We start from the raw sequence: 12,002 nt of genomic DNA on the forward strand, positions 1-12,002 counted from the left end.
CCTCGGCTATCACTTCCTTATGTCCGGTCGTGATGGTCAAGCGGATTAAGGCGTCCCTGTACATACCAGTTGTGGGAGTATGGGTTCGAGTCACTTCTGGGGTGTGAGTTTTCAGTTGTATATAGTCCTGGGGACCATTCAGGCTTGTTTGCATATATATATATATATATATATATATATATATATATATATATATATATATATATATATATATATATATATATATATATATATATATATATCCTAAAGTGATCTATAAATGCAGAGTCCAACTTCGGGTGTGGAAGCCAAATTTAATAAGTTCTCTGATAACAAAAGAGCAAATTTGTTGACCAATATCATTCGTAAATTTTTAATACTTCGCTAGGACATAATCCCTCTTGCTATATATCATTTCAACGTATCCATAAATTTGCAACGGGAACATATTAAAATGTTTAGAGTATAGTCAACTCAATGTACTATGTATGTGTGCCTGTACCATCACCATGTTATAAATTACATCACACTCTAGCTCCCCAACAAATAATGCAATTCTTAACTGTATGCAAAAATTATATCACCTACTTATTTATATTTATACATTTATATATATTATATATATATAATTATATAAATATATTATATATATAATATATAAAGTTTAAATAAAACAAATATATATGTATATATACAAAAAATAGGGGTGGAAGGATAGGAAAAGAAAATATTAAAGTATTCAGTGAGAATCTACAAGGTCTTCTCTGAATATTCTTTATTTTCTTCTCCGAGACTAAGGGGTCTCTACAATTGCACCAGAGGTGGTACCTAAAGTGGTACCATATATATATATATATATATATATATATATATATATATATATATATATATATATATATATATATATATATATATTATGTGTGTGTTTGTAGTCCAGTCACTGTCATACACCCCGGCAATTACAACCACATCTGCAACAACTACTGCACTCTTACTAGCAGCTTCCACACCCCCCGAGTACCGAGTCAAACTACCCCAAGGAACCACCATTCACACCACAATCAATTCCAAGAACAAGCCTAGCCTTAAACATGGGCCACCATCCCATCAACGAGCACACCCCCCCCCCCCTCATCAACAACTACCATACTATCAATAACCACTCCTGTCACCAATCACCACTATACTCACCCGTCAATCCACACTCGAGTTATCAACATAACCCAACCGGTTTAGTTAATAAATGGGGCCAAAAATCCTTAAAAAGGTAATGTAGATAAAAATATTCCTCCATTCACCTCGTTATTATGGTCGGCTACCGCGACAGATCTCATCTAGAAATGGTTGGGCTCACCTCTATGTAGAAAAGACTTGTGGATCATCAAATTTACCACTTAATGTACACCCGATTACGTTAAGTTGGATATTTATTAAATAGGGGGTACTATTAAATGTCGCCTAAGTTTGCTTATTAGTAATTATTTGGTCATAATCATCCCGTATGCGAACATTCGAACGCACAACCAGCCTGTGTGGTAGCATCCGGACACACCCAGCCTGTCTACCAAAGCACCTCTCTCACGGATAAATAATTATCCATCAAGGCCTCATTGCCGTGCCTCGTCTTATCCTAACCATTACCATAATCCCAAGTGTCTACCTTCATAAAAAAAAACAATTATATCCACCTATGGGAGTCACGGCAATAAAATATGAGACTAATGGTCTGTAATGCCAGGTTAAAATAATTAAGAAAGCAGAGCTGTACAGCTTCTCCAGTCTGCCCTCTCGGGGTTTACCGTTATGAATCAATCAAATAATAAAAACCGAAAAACTTGTGCCTTGTGCTGTAGTGCCATAGAGCCTGGTTTCCCTCGTCTCGTCGGGCGGGTGAAATACAAGCTAAGTAACCAAAAAATAGCGTGTCATTAAATAACAATTACAATTTTAATTCTCTAATAGTGTCTCTGGCCTCATTATACAGTCGTAACAAGTTCATCAGCAAATTACTTTTCAGAATAAACAGGTAATTAGTGGGGCTGACTTTTTAATTTGGAAGAGTCTTTCAGTGATGTCACTTAGATAAATTTTGTCTTTTGTGTGACAAGGCGAAAAGAAGTCCTTTACATTAATGACGTCTTGAGGAAATAAGACCACTGCTCCTCAAACAAATTAAGAAATCTTTAAGATTATATTGGTCGAGGGACGAAAAAATACCTCGATTGTCCCCCCACCAACACCCCCCCCAATCAGAAAATACAACCACTCCTATTGAGAGATTCAAGTCGCTACCCAAATCTTTATTAGGGAACGAAGATATTTAGAATTTCCAAAATGGACTGCAAGTTTTGACTCATCCCTCCGTCCAACTTTTCTACTTAGCCGCCTCTTTGAGGGATGTTAGTTCACGGCCAAATTATTGCGACACAGCGTCTAGGAGGAAGGGGGTGGGGGAAAGGGTGATGTTGGGGGGGATGGGATGTTTCTTAGCCCCTCCAACGTCGGCGGTGGGGTAGAGGGAGCGTCCCTACGTCTGGCTAGAGAGCTGTGGTAGTCACACTGGGAATCGTGCACCTTGATGTTCCTGTTCTGGTGATGGAGTAGCACTGTGGTGTTGCTCAGGAAGGGGGGGGGGCGGGGAGGGGAAAGAGTGGGGGGAGGAGGGAAAGCGAATGGGGTAATAGGGTAAGAGGAATGAGAGAGGGAAGAGGAGAAGAGTGACGGGAGAGGGAGAGAGGGGAAGAAAGACCCGGGATGAGTATGAGGTGCACAATAAACTACCGCTCACAGGATGAGTATAAGATGCACAATAAACTACCGCTCACAGGATGAGTATGAGGTGCACAATAAACTACCGCTCACAGGATGAGTATGAGGTGCACAATAAACTACCGCTCTCAGGATGAGTATGAGGTGCACAATAAACTACCGCTCACAGGATGAGTATGAGGTGCACAATAAACTACCGCTCTCAGGATGAGTATGAGGTGCACAATAAACTACCGCTCACAGGATGAGTATGAGGTGCACAATAAACTACCGCTCACAGGATGAGTATAAGATGCACAATAAACTACCGCTCTCAGGATGAGTATGAGGTGCACAATAAACTACCGCTCACAGGATGAGTATGAGGTGCACAATAAACTACCGCTCTCAGGATGAGTATGAGGTGCACAATAAATTAGGCCGCTGGCTTCAAATATAACATTTTACAATATTTTCCCATATCCAACCCACTGGTTATCAATAGGCCTATTTATTGATCCTAATTAATGATACCTGTATAAAGTATTGACCACAGGTAGGGAGATAATGCATACAAAAGTTCCAGCAGACATTACGAGATCATTTGACAATATTTTTGCCCATTGCTGGAACCAGGAACTCATTTTCCTCCTTACTGAGCTTCCCCAAGGTCGAATATGGCTTCCAGGACGCACCCCACTACTTACGACGGACTCCCAGTTACCTAATTTAGGTAAACAGAAGCATCGGGTGTAAGGAAACATCATGGCTAAACATCTCTCACCATGGAGAGAGATGTTTATCGAGAGAAATCGAACGCAGGAAATCCGGAAATCGAATCGGTTTGAGCCAAGATACCTATTTTAACCACAGTCTTTGGGATCCATGAAAAAGGGTTATTCATGCTCATTTGGTCGAAAACCCCGCCATATGAGGCAAGGGCGTCGAGTCCCAAGATGCCAACCCCTCGGAAGAACAGGGGCACATGATCACATCTCATACAACGCCTCTTAGTGGGCCAATCAGAGGCTTAGGGCCGGCACAGGAATATCCCTGAAAACAAAAATCATCTCGATAAACAAATCCACAAGGGCCGTGGCGAGGATTCGAACCAACGTCCGGGAGCATCCCAGACGCTGCCTTAATCGACTTAATTTTGTTCATTTGATGCATCACGCTATTGTGATTTGTGTGTTCATCTCGACAGCTTTCGAAGCATAAATAGTTTCTCGTGATGGAACAAGGCGTGACAAATATTCTCCATCGCCAAATTCTAACCATATGGATTCGGTATTCGAGTCTAAGATTTCTTACACGAAAGTTTACAACTTTTCCTATAAACCCGTCGATTCTACGAAGCGAGATAGATCGAACACTCTCGGGGTAATTCATTTCCGGCGTGAATCACCCCAAAACTTGTGCTAATTGGTACCCTAACGATTTAATTCAAGTTTGAAATGATTTCAGGGGTTTTCGAAGAGAAAATATGTTGGATCACTAATGCAAATTACCAAATTCCAGATTAAATTGGAATGCGTATTATTTTGTCATCTGCTGAGCCACAGATGCAGGTAACGCACCATGGAAGCATCCTTGGCCGGCTTGCAGCATCCAGCAGGGATAGGGGGGAAGGGGGAAGATAGCCGGGGTACGTTGAAACGCTTGACAACAAATACGTTTGTGTCTGGGTGGGAACGATAGCAAGTCTGTACACAGCTGTCGGGGGGCCAAAGGGAGGTGTTCACTGGTGCTGAGTCAGGTTAAGCACTGTTGAGCTGATCAGTAACTGGAAAGGGTTAAGGGTTTCCCTTAACCTAGCTGATGGTTAAGGAAAATATCGATTAAAACTAATATGTTTAATGTGGCAATACCCAGACGGCAGTTTGGTGATGGCCTTTTGATCTGTCAGTGAGTATACAGAATTCCAAAGAGACGATCAATCGTGAAGTAAAGGACGTATCGGGATCATTTTTCCTGACGAACAAGGCGTATATGTGTACCTATTCTCTAAATGTTTACTGCAAGGCGAATGCTTTAGTTACTCCTGAGCTCCCGTTTTCTCAAGATTCATGCCAGGTTTATTGAGAATGTTATTTATAATTCAATAGTTCATTTTGTCGGGGGGACAGGCAGCCAGAGTATGTATGTATGTATGTATGTATGTATGTATGTATGTATGTATGTATGTATGTATGTATGTATATATGTGTGTATATATATATATATATATATATATATATATATATATATATATATATATATATATATATATATATATATATATATAATATATATATATGCAACAATGATCACAAAAACACTGATCCAAGTATGCCGAATAACCACATATGAAAAATAGAAAATGCTTAACGCGTTTTCGGCTAATTCGCCTTCATCAGAGCAAAGTAGAATGAAGATAAGTTTGCTGATCAGACCTTTATATCCGCCTGGGCAGATCACCTGACCACCAAAAATAAGTGGAGGAAAGGAATTATAAGAAAGAAGGTAACTGCAGAAGGCCTATTGGCCCATACAAGGGAGCTCCTTTTAATATCTCCAAGTGCCATACGTGTTTAAATGATTGCTATATTGTTTTGACGTGCTATATTGAGGCTTAAATAGGGATCCAACTTGTACATACCGGGGCTTTGCTCTGATGAAGGCGAATTAGCCGAAAACGCGTTAAGCATTTTCTATTTTTCATATGTGGTTATTCGGCAATATATATATATATATATATATTATATATATATATATATATATATATATATATATATATATATATATATATATATATATATATATATATATATATATTTATTTATTTATTTATTTATTTATTTCTGGATTGTATTGAAGTCCCCCAAAGGTCGAATTACTGATCTTCCGCCTCTGGATGCAACCCCACAACAGTTCTCTAGCTCTCTGGTAGCTATTTACTGCTAGGTGAACAGAGGCATTAGGTGACAGGAAACGTATCCAAACCAGACATGACAGGGCTGATTCCATCGAAACCTTTAAAAATACGGAACAAAGTGTAATTAACGCAAACCACTCCTTTAAACGGTCGCCTGTAACCTAAACAAGGGACAATATAGTGCAATAAATCCATGGAACCGCCTACCAGCAGAAGCCGTAAATGCCAAGATATTACCTCAGTTTAAAATCCAGATATATATATATATAAAATCCTCAGGAACAATCGGGGGACCTTTGACAAGCCGCCGGCTTGGTGTCCCTGTCGCGGCCACTAGATATAATAAATCCCGTTGTCGGGGACAGGAAGCCTGCACTTATACTTGTATCGAAGTTACCCTCGGCCAATTATAAACATCATTGACATAGTACCCTACAACAGTTGCCAACCCTCCCGAATACCTATTCACTGCTTGGTGAGCAGAAGCATCAGGTGAAAGGAAACGTTCACAATTTTTGTTCCAGCCGGAGGATCGAACCGAGGATCATCGATTATGACTCGAGAACGTAGATAACTGTACTTCAGTTGGTGCCTTCAGGGAAATAATTCATTGTAATATGTAAGTTTTTAGATCGATTAGGTTAAGTACCATATGGCCTGGTCAGTAATAGGGTGAGTGATCACATGACCAGCTTCTCCATTGGCTAGAGACATCTAGGTCATAACAGATTTCCTGTATTTAGTGTTAGTTTAATTCTGATCAATTTGTTTTCCACAGATTGGAATAGTTTACGATTACTTCAGTTTCACATTTTCTTTAATGAGAGAAAATGTAATGAGAGGGCAACTATGTAATTCTTCAATTATCAACTGTTTTTCTTCCCCATCACGTCTGAAGACGTTTGACCAGTCATATGTAGAGCCAAGTATATTACCAGAGTTGAAATTTGTACAACCTATTCAAGAAAAATTCAGAAAAGATTTACAAATTGAATTTGTTAAAATCATCTTCGATTTTGCATGAATATATAATCAATCTTAAAAATGTAATTATAGGCCCCATAAATCCTAAAAACTACAGACCTATAGCAACCGCCATTGTATTAAATATTTCCTACGGACTTTAGATTAGCCTGTAGGCCTACACTTTAATTAGGAGAGAGTCGACTTCGTGCCAAGACGGAGGACTATCGATCCTATATCCACCTCCTTACGGCTCTTTTTTTAACTTCTTCAGTGCATGAACTTTATGCTAAATCCAGTGTATTGATAGATCCACTGTGTTGACAGATCCACTGTATTGACAGATCCACTGTATTGACAGATCCACTGTATTGACAGATCCACTGTATTGATAGATCCATGTATTGACAGATCCACTGTATTGACAGATCCACTGTATTGACAGATCCACTGTATTGACAGATCCACTGTATTGACAGATCCACTGTATTGATAGATCCACTGTATTGATAGATCCACTGTGTTAACAGATCCACTGTATTGACAGATCCACTGTATTGACAGATCCACTGTATTGACAGATCCACTGTATTGACAGATCCACTGTATTGATAGATCCATGTATTGACAGATCCACTGTATTGACAGATCCACTGTATTGATAGATCCACTGTATTGACAGATCCACTGTATTGACAGATCCACTGTATTGACAGATCCACTGTATTGACAGATCCACTGTATTGACAGATCCACTGTATTGATAGATCCATGTATTGACAGATCCACTGTATTGACAGATCCACTGTATTGATAGATCCACTGTATTGACAGATCCACTGTATTGACAGATCCACTGTATTGACAGATCCACTGTATTGATAGATCCATGTATTGACAGATCCACTGTATTGACAGATCCACTGTATTGACAGATCCACTGTATTGACAGATCCACTGTATTGACAGATCCACTGTATTGACAGATCCACTGTATTGATAGATCCACTGTATTGACAGATCCACTGTATTGACAGATCCACTGTATTGATAGATCCACTGTATTGACAGATCCACTGTATTGACAGATCCACTGTATTGACAGATCCACTGTATTGACAGATCCACTGTATTGACAGATCCACTGTAATGATAGATCCAATGTATTGACAGATCCACTGTATTGACAGATCCACTGTAATGATAGATCCAATGTATTGATAGATCCAATGTATTGATAGATCCAATGTATTGACAGATCCACTGTAATGATAGATCCAATGTATTGACAGATCCACTGTATTGACAGATCCACTGTAATGACAGATCCACTGTATTGACAGATCCACTGTATTGACAGATCCACTGTATTGACAGATCCACTGTATTGATAGATCCACTGTATTGATAGATCCAATGTATTGACAGATCCACTGTAATGATAGATCCAATGTATTGACAGATCCACTGTAATGATAGATCCAATGTATTGACAGATCCACTGTATTGACAGATCCAATGTATTGACAGATCCACTGTAATGATAGATCCAATGTATTGACAGATCCACTGTATTGACAGATCCACTGTATTGATAGATCCAATGTATTGATAGATCCAATGTATTGACAGATCCACTGTAATGACAGATCCACTGTATTGACAGATCCAATGTATTGATAGATCCACTGTAATGACAGATCCACTGTAATGACAGATCCACTGTAATGACAGATCCACTGTATTGACAGATCCACTGTGTTGACAGATCCACTGTATTGACAGATCCACTGTATTGACAGATCCACTGTATTGACAGATCCACTGTAATGATAGATCCACTGTATTGACAGATCCAATGTATTGACAGATCCACTGTAATGATAGATCCACTGTATTGACAGATCCACTGTATTGACAGATCCACTGTATTGACAGATCCACTGTATTGACAGATCCGCTGTATTGACAGATCCACTGTATTGATAGATCCACTGTATTGACAGATCCACTGTATTGACAGATCCACTGTAATGATAGATCCACTGTATTGACAGATCCACTGTATTGACAGATCCACTGTATTGATAAATCCAATGTATTGATAGATCCAATGTATTGATAGATCCAATGTATTGATAAATCCAATGTATTGATAGATCCAATGTATTGATAGATCCAATGTATTGATAAATCCAATGTATTGATAGATCCAATGTATTGATAAATCCAATGTACTGATAAATCCAATGTATTGATAGATCCAATGTATTGATAAATCCAATGTACTGATAAATCCAATGTATTGATAGATCCAATGTATTGATAAATCCAATGTATTGATAAATCCAATGTATTGACAGATCCACTGTAATGATAGATCCACTGTATTGACAGATCCACTGTATTGACAGATCCACTGTATTGACAGATCCACTGTAATGATAGATCCAATGTATTGATAGATCCGGTGTATCTATCGCTCATATCTTTTAGTATGTTAATATACTTATATTCTGTCCTTTTTTTCTATATCAAATGAGGGGTCCCCGTAGTACAGTCGGGTTCTTTCTCGACTCACAATCGGAGATTTCGGGTTCAAATCCAGAGCGGGACAGAAGTGTTTGGGCGCATTTCCTATCACCTAATGCGTCTGTTCACCTAATAGTAAATTGGTATCCAGAAGTTAGTCAGCTTGTTGTAGAGTTGCATCCTGGGCGGGGTCGGTAATTCGACCCTTGGGGGGGGGGGCTCGATTTAATCTTATATATATATATATATATATATATATATTTATATATATATATATATATATATATATATAAAATCCACAAGAGCCGCGATAGGGATTCGAACCTACGCGCTGGGTATTCGCAGACGCACGCTCTAAACAACTACACCACGACATGGTCAAAAGAATTGCAACCTGGGGTACTACTGCACCCACTAGGATTCCTGAGGCTTCCACTGAAACCGAAATAGGGTTTCACACAATTCCTTAGACCATATCGTGGCATTTGGGGATACCCAGCGCATAGGTTCGAATCCTAATCACGGCTCCTGTGGATGTTCTCATTGATATATCACGATAATGTGAATTCTCAGTCTGTAGTCGACTATCAACCAAGCACATATTTCTTGCTGGATGAACAAAGGCATCGGGTGTAAAGAGATTTTCCAAGCTGTCTCGTCTTTCACAATCATAAGACATAAGGCTCTTACCTGGGAATTAACTTACGAATGAAAACGCCCAACTGTGAAAAAAAATCCAAGACAACGGTATCTATAATAATCCTCCTTCTCACCCTCTTCCTCCTCCTTGCAGCACTAAGACGACCCTGCTGACGGAGTAAGCAGTTGTTTAATCTTATCTCAACCGAACTCTGGCCAAACAACGTCTATCTGCCCAAGAAAACGCAAACTCAATCTTAACCCAATTTCAACCCAATGTCAACTGACGCCAACGCATGGGCAGTGAGCCAGAGCACAAGGTATTGGCAGGATCTCTGGAGGGAAGTGAAGGTGAAACAGTCAGACGCTCAGAGTATCTCAAGACAGCTTACACGGAGGCCTGCGCCCCCTCAAAGACTCTGTTGTGGAATTTTTTTTTCTTCTTAGTTTAGCATATGGAAAAGTTTTCTGTGATGCGACTCTTAGAAATATTTTATAAGTTTTTAATTATAATAATATTACGTTTTGAGGTTGGCCTGCTATATGGTATTATATCGTACCTAACAGCCAGAATTGGCTATTTTATTTAAAAAAAATATAATTTTGAAATATTTCAAAATATTTTTTGAAAATATTTTTTCAAATATTTGAATTATATTCAAATTCAAATATAATTTGAATTTATTCAAATTCAAATTTCACGAACATTAAAAAAATTTCGTGAAATATTTAATTTCTCCAAATGTTTTTCTTGTGATATGATAAAGTATTCATTATATTATATACGATTGCAATTTTATGTTATGCTGAGTCAAAACTAACAAAAATTTGATGAAACAACCTAACCTAACCTATCCAAACATGTCCTAATATAACAAGTCAGAAATTCATGTTAATAATATAATAAATTATTGATAGAAAAGAACCAAATCTGGAAATATAAATTTGAAAATAACGAAAATCATTCTGCCTGTTAGGCACATCGGACCTTGCATACAAGGACAAGAAGTGCGGTTTTGACTCAACATTTGTTATAGTTTTGACTCAATATAAAATTGCAATCATATATAATACAATGATATAATATAATATTTATCTATCATTTAAAACAAAACAAAATATAATACAGTATTATATTATAAAACAAAATAATAATAAATAAATATTATATCGTGAAATATTCGAGAAACAAATATTTCACGAAAATTCTGCTTATTAGGCAATTCTATTAGGTACAACATTTGTATATATATATATATATATATATATATATATATATATATATATATATATATATATATATATATTATTGACAAAACATATAACAGAAGGCACAGAATAACAGATGAGCAGTGATAAGCAAGAGGAGGTCGTCAGCAAAACTGAAGATCGGTAACTTGTGAGTCAATCTTGGTGGGATTGACTTGGGAAGGGGAGATATATCCTGCGAAACACTTTATACCTAGACTATTTCTCTAAAATGGAGATACAATACAACGGCGACTAGATTCACAGGAAATTAATTTATAAAATGTTCCGCGTTTTAGGCTATGATTCAACTGAGAAGGTAACGATAGATTATACTCTCCAAAAGTAGCCTCAAAGTATTTGTTTACTATGCAAACCAGAGTAAGAAAATATATCACAACTTTCGTGTCTCTTTATCCACTGCAATATTTGCAATGATGCAAAGAGATGCAATGTATCTGAATGCGGGGGGAAGGGGATGGGGGAGATAGTCCCATGGTGGCACGGATCAATATGGCGGCGCCCATGCAGTGAAGCGTGACGCCTCTTGAAACAAAACCTTATTTAGATTCTGAAAAGCTTTCTGTTGGCAGTTTATGTTGTGAAAAGAAAGATATTTGCAAATGAGAAAAAATATGCACTCGTCTGACGATAATAGATTCCCTCTTCGATTTCACACCCCACCAAACAACAGGGGCAAACTAGAAATTAAAATGGATGAACCATCTATGCAAAAACTTTCTACGAGAGAACGTACTCGCCAGAACCTTCTGCAGACAGAAAATAAAATTTAAAAATAAAAAGGAAGAGCTAGGCTACATGGGGGGAGCTAGGAAGACACCTTCCTGCACAAGCTCTCAAGACCCACCAAGAGTCATGGAAGTCAAAAGCAAGACACTTACTTAAGACACTACTTAAGGCAGACACTTACCTTCCTGCAGCAGCTCTGACGGCCTCACCAAGGGTCACAACCGTC

At 38.2% G+C, this 12,002-nt stretch overlaps 1 long non-coding RNA gene across 1 annotated transcript in view; it reads right to left on the minus strand.

The window, feature by feature from the left end:
- The window catches only part of LOC123765699 (uncharacterized), a 122,181-nt gene that overhangs the window by 58,879 nt on the left and 51,300 nt on the right, over positions 1-12,002 (minus strand). Inside the window, exon 2 of the long non-coding RNA XR_006773741.2 lies at positions 11,958-12,002. This is a non-coding gene — a long non-coding RNA (uncharacterized lncRNA). The remainder of the gene's footprint in view (positions 1-11,957) is intronic.

This window comes from Procambarus clarkii, chromosome 37 (genome assembly GCF_040958095.1).
Source record: "Procambarus clarkii isolate CNS0578487 chromosome 37, FALCON_Pclarkii_2.0, whole genome shotgun sequence".
Lineage (NCBI taxonomy): Eukaryota > Metazoa > Arthropoda > Malacostraca > Decapoda > Cambaridae > Procambarus > Procambarus clarkii.